This window comes from Vanellus vanellus, assembly GCF_965231255.1.
Source record: "Vanellus vanellus genome assembly, chromosome: 13".
Lineage (NCBI taxonomy): Eukaryota > Metazoa > Chordata > Aves > Charadriiformes > Charadriidae > Vanellus > Vanellus vanellus.
In genome coordinates, this window is record NC_138918.1 from 9218305 (window position 1) to 9237449 (window position 19145).

General features: G+C 42.7%; 1 long non-coding RNA gene across 1 annotated transcript; it reads left to right on the forward strand.

Moving 5' to 3' along the window:
* The first annotated feature begins 7817 nt into the window (after positions 1 to 7817).
* On the forward strand, positions 7818 to 11980 carry LOC309677141. Its single transcript, XR_014269660.1, has 3 exons — positions 7818 to 7833; positions 9299 to 9401; positions 11949 to 11980. It is a non-coding gene; the product is annotated as an uncharacterized lncRNA (long non-coding RNA).
* The last annotated feature ends 7165 nt before the right edge of the window (positions 11981 to 19145 follow it).

Here is a 19145-nt window from a genome sequence, read left to right on the forward strand (position 1 = left end):
ACGTTTGGGTGGAGGTGGATATAACCCATCCAATACAGATTTAAAGGCTAAGGTATATTTTACAGAGAGTCTCTTAGCTGTCAAGTCGTTGTTGGACAGTTTCTACTGTCTGCCCCCATTCTCCAGCTGCTGTTTATTCAGTGCTGTGAAAGCCCGCCCAGCCACAGTCCAAAATGCACTGCTTGCCTGCAGGAAACCTAAGACAAATAATAGCCTCAGAAAGGATAGATGAGGAAGAAACACTGACATCTCTTCCTCTGTGTAAAATAAGCTGATTCAGTCTGTCAGTATGAAAAACAGCCTCTGGGATAAGAATATACTCGCAGCTGTCTTTGCAGTCATAGAAATTGAAGGCAGTGCGGGGGGGGGGGGGGGGGGGGGGAGTGAATCAGTGCTCTAAATGTGTTACTGAACTCCCCATTTAAGATGGGGAGAAAGTCTTTCTGAAGCTTGATGCTCTGATTTATGCTCTCAGATATCACCTGTTGTCATGACACACGAGCTATACTTTGCTGTCTTCTTGTAGGGCTTGTCAGAGAGACAATTTGATACTACATGTTAATTTATTTGAATGTATCTGTCACTAAGGGAGGCTCCCTCGGTCACCTTGTTCATGCAGCCTGGGAAACCATAGCGCAGTACTGTGCTGTTAAGGTTCCTGCACAAAATTTGCTAGTCAAAAGTTCTCAGTCCTCCTTGTACATATGAAATATGGAAGTATGTACGGTCTGCGTTTGCTTGTGTTTTTCTTTCTGAAATTTAATTTTTTATGAGTCATGAAAGCTGAGATTAAATCCTTTGAACACAGCGCAGGTAAAGGGTAACTGTGAGAACACATTTTTGGTTCTGCATTAATCTTAAAGTTTAAAATGGACTTCATTATACCACTGTCAACTATGTGGCCTTTTTTTTTTTTGTTTATTCCAAAACTGTATAGCTGGGTGAGTTGCTTTCCTTTTCATGTGAGCAAAGAGCATTGAGTTTGCTTAAATGGCAGACTGACAGTGTAGATGCAGCTGACACGCTGTGTGCCTTAGTAACTCTTAACAGGGTTTTGTGATCTGTGAAAGGGTGGCAATTCACATATAGAGTAATACGTTAAAAAGTCTCCGCCAACCTTCTCCAACCCAGCGTTTGAGAAAATGTTTGCTCAGTCTAAATCACCATCTCGCAGTGCTGCTGACTCATGAACCAGGGTCAGTTTGCCTGCTGGTTGTTCGTGCCCTGCTATGCACGTGAAAGCATTCCGTTGTCAATTTAGCCAAGTGTCATTTTTCGAGGCAGTGCTTGTCGCTTTAAGCACATGCCCAGTACTGGTTTGTGTATGGAGTACATTCGTGCCAAGTGTTTCTGAATTTTCTTTCAGTGAGTTAAATGTGATTTTTGTAGGTTTTGAGGAACGTTCTCATTGTAAGCAGCAGGCAGTAGCCCCCAGCTTTGCTTCAGCGGGCCAGCTGTTCGCAGGCAGATGTTGCTCTGTACACACTGGCAGAATCAACTCAGCTCTTCAGTCAGTGGCAAGAAAATTTGCTCAAGGGTTGCTTTTACAGGGGGATGTCTTTGGAGGAATGTGATGGCAGAACAAAGCAGTGACTGCTTCGATTTTCTCTGCAGAGCCCGCGATCCTTGGAGACAGAAGCCCTGCTGTGTTCCTTTTCTGGCAGCATCCTTATGTCTCTGGGGGTAGGGAGGGAGTGAACGTTCAGTATCTGGAACAGTTCTGCACAGACCCTGGTGTCGTTACGAAGTAGACTTACTGCTGAGGAATGAGTATGTTCAGTGGTATTTATACCGTAGTTAAATAGGACTGTCTCATATATGCAGAGAGATGTATTGGTGATTACGTTCGCCTGCAGGCACACTTTGGCCTGAGATCATGTTAGATTTCAGAAGAGAGGCTAAGAAAACTTGAGCTTTCTGTGCTTGGACAGATGGTCTTGGAAGACCTACATTACTGCTGAATCTGAGGATGATTTAGTGATTTTTTGCTTTTTATATCCTGTGCTGAACCAGTATTCTTCCAGGATGTGAGAAAACAGTATCCGGAGGTTTAATCGCAGGTAGGAGTAAACTGCCCCACGTGTGTTCACGTAGGGTCTGACTGCAGGTTCAACAGAGTAACACTAGTAACATTTAATCTCATAGTCGCTGCAGCATGAGATCTGGAAGAGCCAAGGTAAAGTTTTACTGTCTCTGATTTGGAAAAAAAGGATGTTGTCGTTAAATACGAACAACTTGCGCATTTGTGTGGAAAAATGAAATCAGAGAAACGGAACGAACTCCTTTCCTGCCTTTTGCTGTATCTACTTGACTACAAACCTTTCCCAGAAATAAGGCTGTTTAATTCTGGTGTTATTTTTTGCAATCCTTTTGCCTTTTTGAGTTCCCCCATGGTTTTATTTCAGGTTGACAATCTCTATTTAAATACTGTAACATAAAGTTCTTCTAAGCCAAGGGTTTCGGTCTCATTGACTTGGATTTTGATTATAAAATCTATGGATCTTCGCAGTGATTTGAAAATCTCTCAAGGGGAAGCTGAGGCTTTTATGTAATAAACTTAGTTTATAGTCTGCTAAATATTTTTATGCACAGCATGGAGAAATGGGGAAATATGCCTCTCCTTATGACTGGTGTGGATGAAGTGATTCCCACATGTCTGGTTTGTAAAGCAATCTGAGATATGCAGGTTCATTAATATGAAATGCAGGTGTGCTAAAATGGCAGCTGGCCATTTTATCTCTCTGCTGCGCTGTGTTGTTGCTTGCATAATTAACTGTGAGATCCATTGTAAATTGTGAAATTTTCTAAGTAAGCAAAAACTGAAGGCATAATGCATTCCTTCGATTTACCAGAAGTAGTGAGTTTTGTTTTTATAATGATTCCTAGTTATACTAATAAATGGTCCCCAGTGTATTCCGTAAAGTAACCACATTCTAATAAAATACCTCACTCCAGCGACTCTTATTAAATATTCTGTGGAAACAAAGGAGATACAGTAATTGTTTGTGCTACTGCTGAGGGTATAATTAACAAGGTTTGACTGTAGCTGTTGTCAGAATTAGCATACTTTCCACGTAAAAATCCCTGTTAACAGTGTTAAGATTCCTATTTCATACGTATTCACAATTTGCAGTTGATCAAGATAATGTAATACCTAATAAGCAGTGTGCCTTTCCTGAGTTATGTTGACTCACGTGAGTACTTTGTTTAACTCCATTGCAAAGAATCCTCATAGAAAACCAAATCTCCAACAGCAGAAGGAGTTCCCTTTTTGCAGGGAGAATCAGGGAATCACTAAATGTGCGATGTCCCATCGGCTCCTTCCTTCCTTCTCCTTGGCATAAGCTGTACTTGCTGCCACCAAAACCTACCTTATTTTAAAACGCTAGTCAAGGTTCATAGCAGATGATGCATCCTTGGCCAAAGTAAAACTGAAACAATAGAATTCAGGAAACAATGCAAGTTCTGAGCTGGAAGAGCTGACGTATGAATATAAAACAGCATGACGCGGTGCCGACTGAAAGCTAGAATCTGGCCTATTTTTAACTAGGCAGTTGAAGATGTGGTGGAAAACAGATGTTTGTTCAAAGTGACAAATAGAGAGATAGTGGCTAGGTGGTGGCCAGTTCACACGCATGCAAAGGAGAACGAAGAACAGCGGCAGCTGAAAGAGCTGAATTTTCCAGTTCTGCAGATCGCTCATAGATTTTAGGTAGCGTTGATTTTTGTCAGTAGCAATACAGCCTAAAAGGGATCTGAGGTGAATTAGCTTTTGAAATCAAAGTTCTGGCAATGTGGTGTTGGGAAAAGTGGACAAAATGTGCCACAGAAGTCATGTGTATTTGCAGAAGTCGGATGGAAGCATATTCCATAAATATAGATGCTGAGAAAACCACTGATCTGGCAGCCCTGATTGCCCCGACGGGGCCATAGGAAGGAAGCAGCCTGCCAGTTGGCAAAGGGGACTCCTGGTCGGGAAGGTATGGCAGCAAGTGTTCGTGCACAGCGTGGGGACAGGCATGGAATAGAAATGGTGCTGTTTAGGTTTATGTGTGTGTCTTCTGTGCTTTTTTGTCATGTGGACTGACCCTCGTGTATTTCAGCTTTCTCTACAAGGGCTTTGTGATTAATGGACGTGAGGAAGTTTGCACTCCAGGATCCGTTTTTAATGAAGCTATTCGGTTACCTCTCTCTGGGCTTAATACCCCCAAACCGAACGCACTGGCTGCTGCCTCACCAGGCCAATTTGTTAGCTCTGATCTTGGCAGAGGAGGAGGGAGTCTCTGGCATTTAGTTTTTGGGTTGGTTTTTTTTGTTTGTTTGGTTGGTTTTGAGATCACAGTTGATGTCAAAGCTACTGACTCGGTGATTGTATCGTAAGTGACCTCCTTTTCAGCTTTTATGCTTTGGAGCCTGCCGCAGATGCCCTTTTATCATGGGGAAAATAACACATTACTTTGGCAAACTATCAAGCTGTGCCCCTGGAAGTCGTTTTCCTCTTTTTCAACTGCATACACAAAATGCCTTTTTTTTTTTTTTTTTTTTTTTTTTTCTGCCAGTGTATAAAATAGCTGGAAATCCTGGGATACTTCGCAGAAGAGCGCTGTGGGTGTTTTCCCTTCCCGGGGCTCCCCCCCTTCGCGGCGGGCGGCGGCCGGAGCGGGGACAGGGGCTGGTTCGGTAGGTAAGGCTGCCACCTGGCGGGGTCCCTCCGCACAGCACCCTGCCCTGCCCGGGGACAAGGGGACAGCAGCCCCGGAGACCTCGAGGGCTTCCCAGCCTCCTCCGAAGGTCCGGTGGGAAAAGGCTCCAGTTTGCTTCCCGGTCTTTTCAGAGCCATTCGCAAGAGCGATACATCGCCGTCACCATTCCTATTGCTGGTGCTGCTAAAACAATGGGAGGGGGGAGGGGGGGGGAAAGTCTTTCTGTAGAATTTATTCTTTCTAAGGCACAATGCTTTCCCTCCTCTGGACAGCTAAGTGTGCTGAAACTCTGGGAAATAATACCGAGCGGTGTTTCAGTGCCAAAGCAAAAATCAATGGCGCTGGTGCTCTTAAGTGGTTTGAGAAGTCCCATTTGTCACCGGCCGTGTGTCACAAACCCGCAGCTGCAGTGGGGCCCGTCGCTGTGGAGCACCTTCATGGGAGGGACTCCCCACTGCCATGGGCATCCTCTCGGTATCGCACGGGGCGCGTGCACGCCTGCTGTTGCTCGAGGGACAAAATGCCAGCAGGTATTTAGCCTAATGTTCCATAAATGTTGCTCACCCGGTGGCGGGAGCCCCCCCGTGCACTCGCAGGTAAGCTGTTTGGAGTACACCGGTGTGAAAACACATTATGTCAACGCAGGAACTGCATCAGCAAAGTGCTGCTTGTTCCTCCTCTCTAAATTGCAGCAGAGACAGACATTACGTGTCCCCTATCCCACTTCATCAATAATTTGCATGAAATATATCAATATATGACTTCAGGCAGCATACCCTGTGCTAAACCCTGACTAACGCTGGCTGACAGCAGCCTTGTGGAGCAGGTTACCACCGTGTGTGTCTGAGAGACACTGGCACGGTACAAGGCCCGCACCTATTCCGCACTCAGCTCCTTGCTCCTTCCTGCTCAGAAAACAGTTATTTCTCCCATTTTCACCATCCAGCCGAGGCACTGACATGGGCCGATGGCGATCAGAGAGGACGAGGCAGGAGGGGTGCTCTGCAGGCCCCCTCCCGCCATGCCCGCCCAGCAGAAGGGGCGGTGGGTGCCATGCTCCCCGCGGCCCCCGAGGCCCCGTCTCTCCTCAGCGCTCAGCCTCGGCGGCGCCTCGCCGCCCTCCTGCCCCGCCACACATGGAGCCCGGCCGCAACCAGGGGAGGCCGCCGGTGCAACTCGTTTATGTCAACAGCTTCGGCTCCCACCGCTGCGGCTCCGTCATCCGCTATGGCTGCTGGCAGGCTGAGGGGGGCCAGGCTGGGCCTCCCCTTTCCCAGACGAGCCCCAAGGGGGAGGCCGGGGGGCTGAGGGCCACCTCAGCGCCAGGGGACAAGGCTGGCCCTGGGCCACCAGCCGCCCGTGGCAGGGTGCAGGCGGTGGGGAGCTGTGGCATGGTGAAGCCTGTCGGCCATCGCCATGGTACGTGTTGCTGAGCCCCAGGGACCTCTGCATGCCAGGGCTGAGCTGCCGCCATGTTCTCTTCTGGTGGGAAACCTTTTCCCTGTGGTGTGTTGTTGGTACTGTCCCACTACGGTCCTCCCTTGCAATCAGACTGGGAACGCTGAGAGGTGAACGCGGCAGTTTTTTTGTTAATGTGCCCAGTACACTCGGACTGGGTATTCAGGCAGGAGGTGGAACATGGTGTTAAACTTATGTGGGTGAAAAATTTAATATTTTTGCCCCAAACTCTTAGGCTGTTGAACTGCAGTGTCTCCATGTTGTAAGGTGAGGTGGCTGCCGGCAGTGCAGCCTTCCCCGTCCCTTTCTGTGGTAGCGATTAGGCCAAAAATAAGCTATGTCCAACAGAGCCACTCTGTTACACACCGAACTGGGTCCTTTCCTTCTCCTCTCAGGAGATTCCCCCCTAACCAGAGAGCCGCTGTGCTGCTGGCTCCCTCGTTGCTGTCACAGCCTGAAGATGTTTCTTAATATTCTTCCTTTGCGGCTGGGACCAAAGAAATTTGGGATGGGCATGGGTGTGGGTGCCTCTTTTTATGAAAGCAAACAAAAAAGATTAGGCAGTTTTCCACTGGCTGTGATCTGTAATGAAACACAGCCCTGCTGCACAGGATGAAATGGAGTGAAAATGGAGTACGTGACCTGGCTTCTGGAGAAGAAGCCGGGGTGTGAGCTGGAAATGAAGGGTGACAAAGGTAGTGTGGTCCTGAACTTACTAACTTGGTGCTCTTGAGATGTTTTCATTTTCTTGCATTTTTTCCTCTTCCTAAAAGGCATTTTTCTCAAGATGACAAAGTGAAATGTTACATTGGTCTGTAATTAAAAGCACCAGCTCTGCTGGGTTATTATCTGAGTGACGCCAATCTGTGGCTCGGAGGCAGCTGGTGACTGTCGGTAACTCAAAGCCTTGTTCCAGCGATGTGGCCGCCGTGGGTAGCTGGTGGTGGGGCTGTGGTGGCCCGGAGGATGCTGGTTTGCTTGAAGCCCTGCTGCGGCAGGGGACAAGCCTGCGGCTGTGACCATGTTCAGCATCCCCACATGGGTCACCCTTTTGCTCAGCTCACGCCATGCCCTGCCTGTCCAGCAGCTCCTTGGAAAGCCACCGTCCTCACCCCTCTGGGAACTCACCTGCGTCCTTCCTCCTCGCGGCTATGTGTGTCTGGAGGCCACAAGATCAACCTGCCCTTCTTGCTTCTGTTTTTTAGTGCTAGCAGAGGTCATTTGTCTGGTTTCTTGCCTCCATGTACTCACCATTTCCTCTTTGAGCTCAGGCAAAATTTCAGCAGCTGCCATAGCAAGACGAAAAAGAGGGAATTAAAAGCTAGTGTGTATTTCCCAGAAGCCTGTTGGCTTAATTTTTGGTTGATGCACAGTTTTGAAATCTGTTTTGTGGCATTCGAGAGACACCCACGTGCCCCATGGTTATAATGGAGAAAATAAGCAAGGTGATAGTCAGCATGATGCAAGGATTGATATCCTGTAACCTGCTGGGACCAGAAATAAGTATCCCTCTGGAAGACCTACAGCTTCCTCGGGAATATTTTGTAAACACTCACAATACTCTTTCTAAACTCTCTTCCTAGGTGACCTTCAAGAGGCTAAGGCTGACACCTTTGACTTTCCCTTCCCTTCAAGAAATGTTGATAAAGTAATTAAACGAAAGAAGCAAAAGGTATAAAATGTGGGATCTACCTTTGCATTTGAGAAAAACGCTTTCTGCTTGTTCTGTGTATATCTATGTGAGAGCATGAGGGAGATTAAAAGATTGAATTGGTAGTCTGTTACTGAAAACCTTACTTACAGAAAAGAGAAATGGTATTATTTTCCCTCTCTGGAGGCTTTAAAATTCTGGCTCTCATTCAATAAAGCACTTAGTGTGTGCTTACCTTGAAAAATGAGAGTATGTTGTTGACTTAAAGCCTGTACTGAAATGCTTTGCTGGATTGGGGCCAGGGTGCTGCACACCTTGCTGGGTGAAATCTGGCAAGGAAAATCTCTGCAGCTCCTCTTCCTCTTCTGTTTGAAGCAAAGAAATCCCACAGGTTATGAAGAAGCGAAGGCAAGAATCAGAGGTATGAACACCATACTAGTAGCAATACAAAATTACTTTCTGTTCCACAAATGTATCTCTGTTCCTGTTCAGTAGTTCAACAAATGCTTGAAATTTTAAAAGGCACATTTATTAAAAGAGTAACTCATTATGAGATTTTGTGGTGTGTGAAGTACAAGTAATCAGCTAGACTATAATACAGTAATGTCACAGATACTTGATTTAAAACCAGCAAAATACTACTGACTTCAGAGGAACAGCTAATAACATACTATAATATCCCTCTTCTAGTACATTAAAGAGTCTTCAAAAAGAATGAGGAATATGTATTATGTTTTAGCAATAAATGTCCATGAGAAAGGAATTATCTTTAGATTTAAACTAGTTTCACGGATGGGGTCCAGCAAAAGTCATAATGTTGGCATGTTAACAGCCATTTATAGTTGTTAGGCCGCCTCTCTGTCTGAATGCCTTTGTCAACAGTTCCAGTTTAATATTTTCAATGCGCAAGTTTGAAATGTGCCCACTATAAATGGAGCTTTATGCCTCTAAAATAAAGGTCATCAACATCTATAAAACAGTTTAATATGGATTTGATACGAAATAGGTAAGGCCACTGCTATTCTGGAATCTGAGCATGGGGTCTGAATTAGGCTGCTGTTGAGGGATTACATGGAAAAGTTTTTGCTCCTGGAAAAATAAGCAGTTTTATTCCCCACCCTTACCCCTCCATTTTGGATCACTTTGAAGAGAGTTTAATGACTCTACACACATTTTCATAAGCTCTTCTTATCTAGAAGGGCACTTCACAAGTCCTGGATAAACAAGAGTTCTAGGCAAGAAAGGAGGAGGATATCTCATGTGGAAAATCATGGAGTAATTGATGGGGTTTGACTTTTAAATAGAGGTGATTCTTCCAGTATAGCCCACGTATATATCCCTCCTCCACATCTCCCCCTTCCCAACCCTCAACAAAAAACCACTTGGACTTCACAGTAATGCTGGAGAATTCAAAGTTCTGCCCTATAGATGTTTTAATGCAAACTTTTTATATGCTTCACTGAGAAAGTTCAATTTTATCTTTCAGTCCAAAGTCTGGCTTAAGGTTTGGAAAGTAATTTCAAAAATGCTTGAAGAAAATGAAAAGTTCAGAAGTCGACTCTTGACTTGCAGTCAATTTAATGGAGAAGGTAAGCAATGAACTGATAATGTCTTATTTTACTAGAGAAAACAAATAATTAATGCAAGTGATTTGACTTAAGATCCCTAGGTTTAAGGTCCATTCAGCTGTTTGTTTTGGGTAGTAGGTTTTACAACTCACAAATTATGGAATTCATTACATACTTTAGACACTTCTAGCCATATATGAAAACCCCTTGTGTTTCACTGAAGGTCTTATATGTATTAATTTGGAAGAAGGATGGCAGAAGTGTTTGCTGCAGTCTGACATTAAAGACATGAAGATAAAATGTCTGCAACTTTTTCTGAACACATGAAATTTGTAAACTATTATTCACAGGTTGGTCTAAGGCAGCGCTTGTATGAATAATAATTTATTTTTTCACATAGGAAAATGGTGGTTGGTTTCATACAGACAATAAATATATTAGATGCTTCCCAAAGGTAGCTGTAAAACAATTTAACATAACCATCGAACATGTTCTCACGCTGTGCCCTGAATACAGCTATTTCATTACTGGAAAATGACTTGGAAATTAAAACTGGTGCTCTGCATTGAGACAACTTCAATTAGAGACATTGTAGTTGCTGCACAATTTAAGATAATACAGTGTATGCTTACAAATGTAATTGGAATTTCTGGCCTCACAGTCTGATGAGTTTTTTTAGGAAAAAGAAAATACTTATCCGCGAAGAATTACCAGACAAGATAAAAAATGGTATATTCACCTGCAGCACTTCTGCTTAGCTTATAGTTATTTTTATGGAAGTTTTCTACACGTAGACATGTTAGGGTATATACCAAAATATATATCCATTGTTACCACCGTCTTATTTTTGTAAAATGTTGTATGTTGCATACTGATTAGATTTCCACATACATGACAAGAAAATATTCCATTAAAAATTTTCTTCATGAGAACAAAAGAAGTGCGATTCTCATTCAAAACAGAAATCTGCCTACCCCAATGGATGTCCCCTGCGACCTACAGTGGGTATTATTGGAGTAGGATAAGAAATTCCACAATATGCTGCAACAACATAGTCCACAATCGTTCTGCAAATATTCTGCATTATGTGGAAAAGCACTTCTTCTGTTTGCTTTAAAACTAATTCCTTATTAATTATGTTATTATGAGATGCTGGGTATTAATTATGTGCTATTCATATTCTTTATACGAATCATGGTTCCATCGGCCTCTGTCATATTCCCATTTGGTTCTCTCTCAAGCTGAGAAGTTCCAGTCTACTAAGTCCCTCCTCATACGGACACTGTTTCCTGGCTCTGATAATCCTTATTCTCTTATCTTTGTCATCAATTAGAATGCTATATCCTTCTCTATATGCTGCGTAGTTCATCCATATTATTGCTCATTTGTCTGCAGTAATTAGAGTAATTATTTGCAACTGTAACACTATATTTGACTCATGCCTGTGTGAGTGCGCACCTGTGAAACAGAAGAATTGCACAGGGTTGGGCATGGATACCCTTCCTCCTGAGCTCATCCGTTCCTCCTCGCCAGGAGAGGTTCGCCGGAGGGGGCGTATGTCTTTCGCAGGACTTTTTAACACCTGTTGCAGCAGCCATAGTAACACTGTGCTTCCCTACCTAAAGTAAGGGTTTGGATCTAGCAGCTTTCACGTACTTTCTCCTGCAGCTGAAATCATTCCAGATGTTTCTGTGCTCAGCTCTTAATGTATATGTAGGCCTTAGCAGTCGCTGAAGAAAAAAAATAAGTCTTCCAGGACTTCTGTTTGCTTGCTTTTAAGAAAAAGGCAAATAAGAGACAAGGAAGAATGTTTAATACGTGATTGCCTCCAAAATTCAAGTTACTGTAAACAAGCCAAGAATTCAGCTGACGCACAAGATTTCCGAGGTGGATTTACCCTCTCCACAAAATGGCTGCTAATCTGCTTTTCTGTTGTTATGGATATGCAATGTGCTGCTTTGTCAAGCTTGTACTTATGGATAGGGCCCATTCCTTTCTCAGATACTCATTTCTTTTTGTCATCTGGAGGGAAGGCCTTATCTTTATATATAATTTCCAGTGACTTAAAAAAAAAACACACAAACCCACCCAACCCCGCCAAACCTCCCACCCCCCCTCCAACTCTATCCTTAATTGTAATTGTACCTCATTTTTCAGGAGCTTTAATTGAGAATCTACTATTAAGCTCTTTTTAGGTGAAACGCGTCAATTCTAATACCTTCTTTCTAATTAGCAGATTTTGCACAACATCAAATCAAGGAGATAAGTCTCCTATTCATCTGAATTTTTCATTAACTGAAGCAAATGGAATAATTCTAGCAGACGTTTAGATATGGATCAACAAATCTGAATAAACGGGGTTCATTTTTATCTTTTTTTTTTTTACCAGATTAATAAAGCTAAAAAATTAATGCTGCATTTTATAGCCTCTATAAATAGTTTTCTTGAGAGAACAAAAATCTACTTGAATTCTAATGCTGCCTATTTAATCCTTGGAATGCTGCAATTAAGATTAGATTCAGTGTGACTAAAAATGATGATGTGCTTCCCCATAATATTCTCCCACAGGCAATGATATGAACCAAAGTTCACAGAAGGAGCCATCTTACCTGGACAAGGTATGTATGTAGTCCATTAATTGCCAAGCAAACTTAAATGCTAAACCAAAATATTTTTAAAAGATGCACAGGTATTTTTGACTGTTATTAATAAGTACTGGTTGTATACTTCAGTATTACTGACATGGGGCTCACATGTGTTTCAAGATTTCGGTCGTGTGTGGGAAGCAGAGGAGCTCTGTCCGCAGCAGGAAGCGCTGTGTGCATTGCCAAAGCTGAGTGGTGAATTTTGCCTTTTTATTGAGTTAAATCCTTCTGTCATGGTCTAAAGTAAAACCTGAAGAATCTGAATAGAGTCTGTGTCACACTTTATATCCATTTTTTTATATTAAAGGGAATGCACCACTTCACTTTTTTGTTATCTTTTTTCTCTAGGAGGAGTCCATCTTTGGCTGGGTATAGCAAGGAAATAATGGAAGATTCAATCCAAAAGAAAACATAAAAGTAGTGAAAGTTTTTATTTTGATCTAATTCTGACTGAAGTTGCTGGCAAGACCGCAAATGATTTCAGTGAACACAGGTTCTTTGTTTGGCAAATGTGCTTTTACTGTTTAAGAGGTTTGTTTTTACAGTGGCTTAAACAGCTCTGTTGCAAGATATTTATTTCAAGTCATTAAGTCTAGTGTTTCACTTAGCTATTAGTTTTCAAAAGCTTTTTAGTGATCATAATATTGTGACAGTTTGCTTGCAAAAGAATAGAGATACACATTTAGTGTTGACTCTGTATTTATATGTATTTTTTGTAGCTTGTCAGAATCATAAACAAACACAAATTCAGTAAGGCAGAACTCCACACAAGATATAAAGAAACACTTTTTTTCTTACCGATTTGAATAAATTTGACTTTATTATATTAAAATAATACACAATTACCCTTCTGTTCACTCATCCATTTATACATGAATCTCAGCAAGTATTTTGAATATGAAACCAGGTGAATATTTTCTGTCTTACTGTTCATCGTGAAGCACATAATGATATCGTCATAATCAGAAGGTACTGTTTATCTAGCTGACTTCAATAACATGATATAATTTTCTTCTGTTACGGAGTTTCATACTTGAACTCTTGATTGACTGTTAAACCCTTTAAACTAGCAAATTGTGTAAATGGAACATGAAGACTGCACAAAAATAGTATGTATATGGATTTCATCTCTGTAGATAAAACATTCACCTGTCACAATTAAATGTCCTTGGTTTCAATAAAAGGATTGTTTTCTCAATGCATAATGTCTTAGTGTTTGCAGATATGATGACTGGAATGTCAGAGTGTTGAGCTTTAATAACATGCTAGTGATTGTGTCATTAAGCAGCAAAGCATTTGGAAGGGTTTAATCTGTTTTTTTAATAGTAAAACTGCAAGTATATAACTGGAATGTGCCTTTTTGATGACAGCTCTGGCATCAAGGTTCATTTCTGATTTGTAGTTGAGTAATATTCCGATTTTACTTAAAATAGTTGACATTTCAGCTTGGAAAAGGAAGTGAGAAAGCAAAGTATTCAATCAAGATGTGATCATTTTTCTGGCAGAGAAAAAAATGTCATAGTTCTTTGCTATTTTCAAAATACGTGTTTGGAGTCACATCTTTTTTTGGTGGTGGTTTGGGTTTTTTTTTTGTACTAAGGGAGATGATCTCCCTGTTCCCACAGTTCTATCAATGAAATGTTTGCATGGAGAGTATTTAGTTTATAATCCTGGATTGGAAATTGTAGAGTTGTTGCTCTAATGTTTCTTTTCTTGTAAACTACACCTGCAGTTGGTACCTTTTCTGGCACAGACTTAAGGGGCCCTGGAAAACAAGCTTTTCTTCCCGGTGCGTAATTGCTACTCTTACAGGATAGATGAGATACATTAACCTAAATCTCTGAATGAAATTCAGCCAACTCATTAAGATGCTTTGGATAAATATAGTCCTTTGTCTGTGGTACTATGCTAAATTATTTTAAAAGGAAGAAATTATAAAAGATAAATATGGCCCTAGATCATTCCTATCCATATACCTCTTACAATTAGAAAAGTCTGTACAGGTTGGTTGTCAGTAGCTGCTGTGGCTATCTAATAGTGTTTTAGGTGCCTGCTGTGGCCGCTTCACGTGTGTAAATGACCAGAAGGTGCAAGGGAAGACTCAGACCCTATAAAACAGGTTTGACCTTTTGTTGGTACGCATGTGGGGAATGGAAGGGCGGTAGCTTCCCCTTTGTGTGTTCGGGGACCAGTGAGGTGTGATAGTCCAGCCCCGGCATTGCCCAGCTTCAGTGGCTTGGCTAGATTTTGTGGGGACACAGTATTCCCGGCTTAAGCGCTGTGCTGCTCTGTTTTCATTCAGGTATGATTTGAGGGGGGAGGGCCTATGCAGCATCGACTTTGCCATATGCCTTTATCCATGTTAACATCCTGCTAATCACGAGAAAGAAATAACTACTGCCTGCCTTATTAATCCCAGCAAATCTGTCTTCTTGCCTACTTGTCATAGCCTTTGTCCAACATGCCTCTGTTCTGCCTGTGCTTCCCTTCCAGCTCGCTCCGGAATGCAGTTCGTGTCCTGAGTGGAGGCTGGTGGGCAGCAGTGCTTTCTCAGGCTGCAACGTGTGTGAAACCGCACGAAGAGCCAGCAGCCCCTTCCCCAGAAACCCTGCGGTGCTGATGGTATAATTAATTGGTTGGGATCCACTAACAGAAAAGAAATTTCAGTTGGCAGTACTTTGAAAGGGATCTTACATTTCAAATCACTGTGGGCCAGAACAGCTAAAGCAGAGGGACGAAAAAATATATCCTGATTTAGGTTCAATTTCTAACTCTTTGGGGTGATGAAGTCTAGCTTATTAATGTAGGGACCAGATTGCAAAGGTACTCTTGTGAACAAGGGTAGTCAGAGCAGTTCAGCTGCTGAAAAAAGAGTCTGGAGAAAAACCTAGTTCAAGATATACAAACCAGACCAGCTGACACATGCACCATCACCACCCGCTCAGACCCCTGTAGTAATGCATGTTTTTTTTCATATGACCATTTAAGCATAAAATGCAGAAGAGGAAGTAATTGTGTTGCATTAAAAAATGCTTATATGATCCAAGTTAGTAACATCTTCAACAAGAAAAAAAAGGGTTGGTTTATAGAGGAAAAACTTTATCGAAGCCTTCTTTGTTAAAAGGAGTCAGAAATAAGTAAGGGAACCTCAGGGCACTAGATCATATACTTGAGATTCAGAAAACAACTGATCCTCCTCTGAAGTCCTTAATCATCACTGCAGACCCAAACGCAAGTGTCATACCGTCCTGCTGCGGTTCCCGGGAAGCAGTGTTGTTCTTTCACATTCTTCAAAATGCATATCAGTTACCTGAAGTTTTTAATAACAAATCTCACTTGGAGTGTGAACCGAAGCAGATGTGCAAATATAGAGGTCACAGTTTGTCTTTGCTTTGCCTTGTTCTCAGGACATGATTTACCTTTCCACAGAAAACAAAGACTCTAGCTTATTCTAAAAGTTTGAAAATTTTTCATCTCAGCCCTATGAACAGTTGCCAGAGAACTGGAGAGGCGCCTTGCGGTATGGGGGTGGGAGGGAGCAGCCGGGGCACACACAGTAACGGAAGGCATTGCTGCTGAATTCTTATTATCTGTAAATACTAGCGCCAGCCACTCGTCTCAAGACCTTAAAGTTGGTCTGAATGAGTGTTCTTTTGCACTGTGTTTTCATAAATACAAATGATTCTATATGAAGGTAAGCAATGGAGAGTAAGGCCTTTGGGGTTTATATTGCTATTCCATGCTAGTTTGAGATTTATTGGTAAAACAAAGTTGAGCTGGAAATAGCACATCTGGGCCTGAAATGTTTTGATTGAAGTTATCCCAGTCGGTGAGTTCTTGCCATGTTGAGCTCCCCTGGTTCCTGGAGCGCTTCTTGGCAGGTCAGCCCAGAAAACACAGCCTCCTCTGTCCAATGGCACCGAGGACTGTCCAGGGCTTGGGGGCTCAAAACTCCAGCCGGTGGTCTGGGGCTACCACTTCCAACCTGCTGTAAAGCTAAAAGCAAGAAAATCCCAGGAGCTTGAACTCCACTTTGATTTTCCATTTCTGGGAGCGCTAAGAGGCTTGGCTGAAGCAGGACTGCCGGAGCTCCTGCACTCCCTGATGTGGAGCTGTGACTTTGGGCAGCCTTCCCGGCATAGTCCTCAGCATCAGGGCTGCACTTGGAGCCAGAGGGTCTTGGGAGCTCCCACAGCTACTGTGCGGAGCTGCGTTCACACATGCTGCTGCTACTGCCAGAGACTGTGTCACTGCTCAGCCGCAGGCTTGGGAACTTGGGAATTGTGTTTTGCAAGTGTTTTGATGTTTCTGAAGTGACCTTTCTGGGAATTTCCAGTTTGTGGGCATTTTCAAAAGAGTTTGTTTCCTGCTTGATTTGGACCAAAGCCACCGACTCAGATAAAATCCCATTTCCTGCAAACTGGAGGCTTGGCTTGCCAGGCAGCTCTTCTGCTCGGGCCCCATCTGCTCTGGTATTGTGATAGATTCCTCTGTCCTAACAGCAGAGGTTCTGCAGTCCCATGGCCCGTGAGGTTATCATAACTTGGCCATTACAACATCATCAATCACCAGGGTTAATAGTATTTCATTGCTGATTCCTGCCGTGAAAAGCTTTCAGCTCTAAAGCAAAACTTGAGAACAAGACGTGGAGTTTCTACCGTGGTCAGATTTCGGGAAAGTATGAGGTGACCTTTGTCTTCACTGAACATTTACATCCAGCAAATGTCTTTGTCTTTAGGGCCCTCTATGGTAGTCAATGCTCATGTTTTAACTTGAAAGTTTCTAATACAATTTTGCATGGACTCTGACTAAAGAATAGCCTTCAGCAGGCAGTTCAATTCTGGCTTGGTTTGGGCTTTTTTTGGGAAGTGACTGAAAGCAAAGTTTGGGCATATGTGACATTTTATGTGTGCATTAGGCCCTTAAAACAAAACAAGATGCAACTTTGATTTATAGCTCTCGTAAATAATTCTCAGTGACACGGGCAGGTTTGTGTATTATGTATATTTTCATTGCATAAGCACTTTTATAACTATGATGATAGGAATTTGCATAAAAACCAAAGCAGCCGGACTTTGATGAGTTTAACATTACAGGCTTTCCAGCAAATTGAAGTAGCAGGGAAACCTATTGTTTCAGTGGAAGCTTACTTTATGAGGAAAAGAGCAAAATTTATTGAAGCATATTAATGCCACAGTGAATTTTTAATAAACATTCAGAGGAAGTTGCTCACTTGTTAGTGACAGCATCACGGCCGTCTGATCTGATGCAGAAGAATTCCTGTTTGAAGGTTTCTGCCTGCCTTGCAGCTAGTGAAAAATCAATGTGTGTAGCTGCAGTTTCATTTTGTTAGAAACAAAAGATATGGAGGCCCCTGAGGAAAAAAGGAGTATGCCTTGATCCAGAGAGAGGTTGAATACCTCCTGGAAAATGCTGAGTACTTCACCTCCCGTTGACTGTGGCCCCTCTTAGAACGGGCTGTATCACGTCTTCTGTGCTGTATGTATGGGGCACGCTAATGAGAGGCTCTCTTCTTCTTCCTCTACATTGTGAACCCACGTGCGTCTCATCCGAGCGGTTCAGCTGAACTGCGGATGTTGCCGGGCTGCGTGTGAACATGTCTGGTTTGTGAAGTCTCCCAGAGATCATGACAAGAATACATTCACACTGTGAATGTGTGAAATGTATTGCACGCCCGGCATTCCTGCACAGGCGAGGAATGGAGGCAGATTAAAAGAGCCGTGCAGGAAGGTTCATTAAGGCACTGACAAATGCTCCTTCTCTTCCAGAATCTTTGTAATCTCTTGTATTTTGAAATGAATAATAAATTAACATGGCTTCTTTTCCTGTTCTGCTGTATGCTTATTTTCTTGTTCCTAATGTGAGTGTGACGGGAAGTCGGTGGCGCCGATGTAATTCTGTATAATGGATAAGCTCCTCCATAGCAATGACTACGAGCAGTTAACCTCCAACTTAAAAGGTATACGATCACTTTTTACACCCCTTGGTATTTTTAATTCCTTTAACTATGCAGAGGTTAAAAATTCATGACTGTGGTGTTAATTTGTCTGTGGAATAATCTCCCGAGGAAAAGAACAGAAGTGCCCTCCTCTCTTGACTCTGTTGTCCTAGACGGAGCAAAACAAGGGGGGGTGAGCAGTGAGGAGCAGTCTGGAGCATGGAAAGGGAACAGAGACTGCCTCTACAGGTCTGCAGTTCACTCGGGCAAGCATTTTAGTGGTAATAGTCCTATATTTTGGGTTTAGGTTGAGATTGTGGTAAGGTTTCTTCCCATGTTGATGTGCTCTGTCTAAATGTTACTTTCCATCCACATCATGGTGTTTTCTCCGGGAAAACACAGATCTGAATTCTGACTGTATGCATTTGTTAAGCCACGGGGTTTAGATCAGGGCTGGGTTTGGCTTAAACTGTCTCCTGAACTTCTGTGCTGGGTTTCATTGTTGTATTAGTATTAGACTAATTTTGAAAGGCATTAGTGTGAATGTCTGGGAAACAAACCCGATGTTTTGGTAGCAGAGTTGGAGGTGGCTGACGCTCCCCCTAGAATTGCCCTACCTTGACCACCTTGCCTGGTCTGGCTTCCTGAGTCTTTGTCCTCACTTTGCGCCTTCAAGTTTTGTCGTTTCACTTCCTAGTAACTTCTGCTGCCTGTTCACATGTTTTCAAATACTCTCATTGAAAGCCTGATCCCAGGTTTTCAATATATGAAAACAGATAAAAATAATGGTACTTATAATAATGAGCAAGAACACTATAGGGAAAAATGCATGGAGTGCAGGCAATATATTTTATGACGAGCAATAATGAGCATAAGAATTTCATAGATCAAGGAGCAAGTAAGTAAAATAATATTCATTAACATTGAAGAGAAGTTGATTCATGTGTTCGGGCTTGAAGCGGGTAGAGATTGAACTTCTCTGTGACTGACATTTTTCTTACAAGTTGCAGAATTTACAACACAGTGAAAAGTTATGCCCTAGCCCTATTACAAATATTATGCTTCTTAATGACAGCCAATAATCTTCAGTGTAAACTGATAATGAAAACAGTAATTCTGCTCTAATTTGTTTAACTGGAAATAGAAAATAATATATCGTGG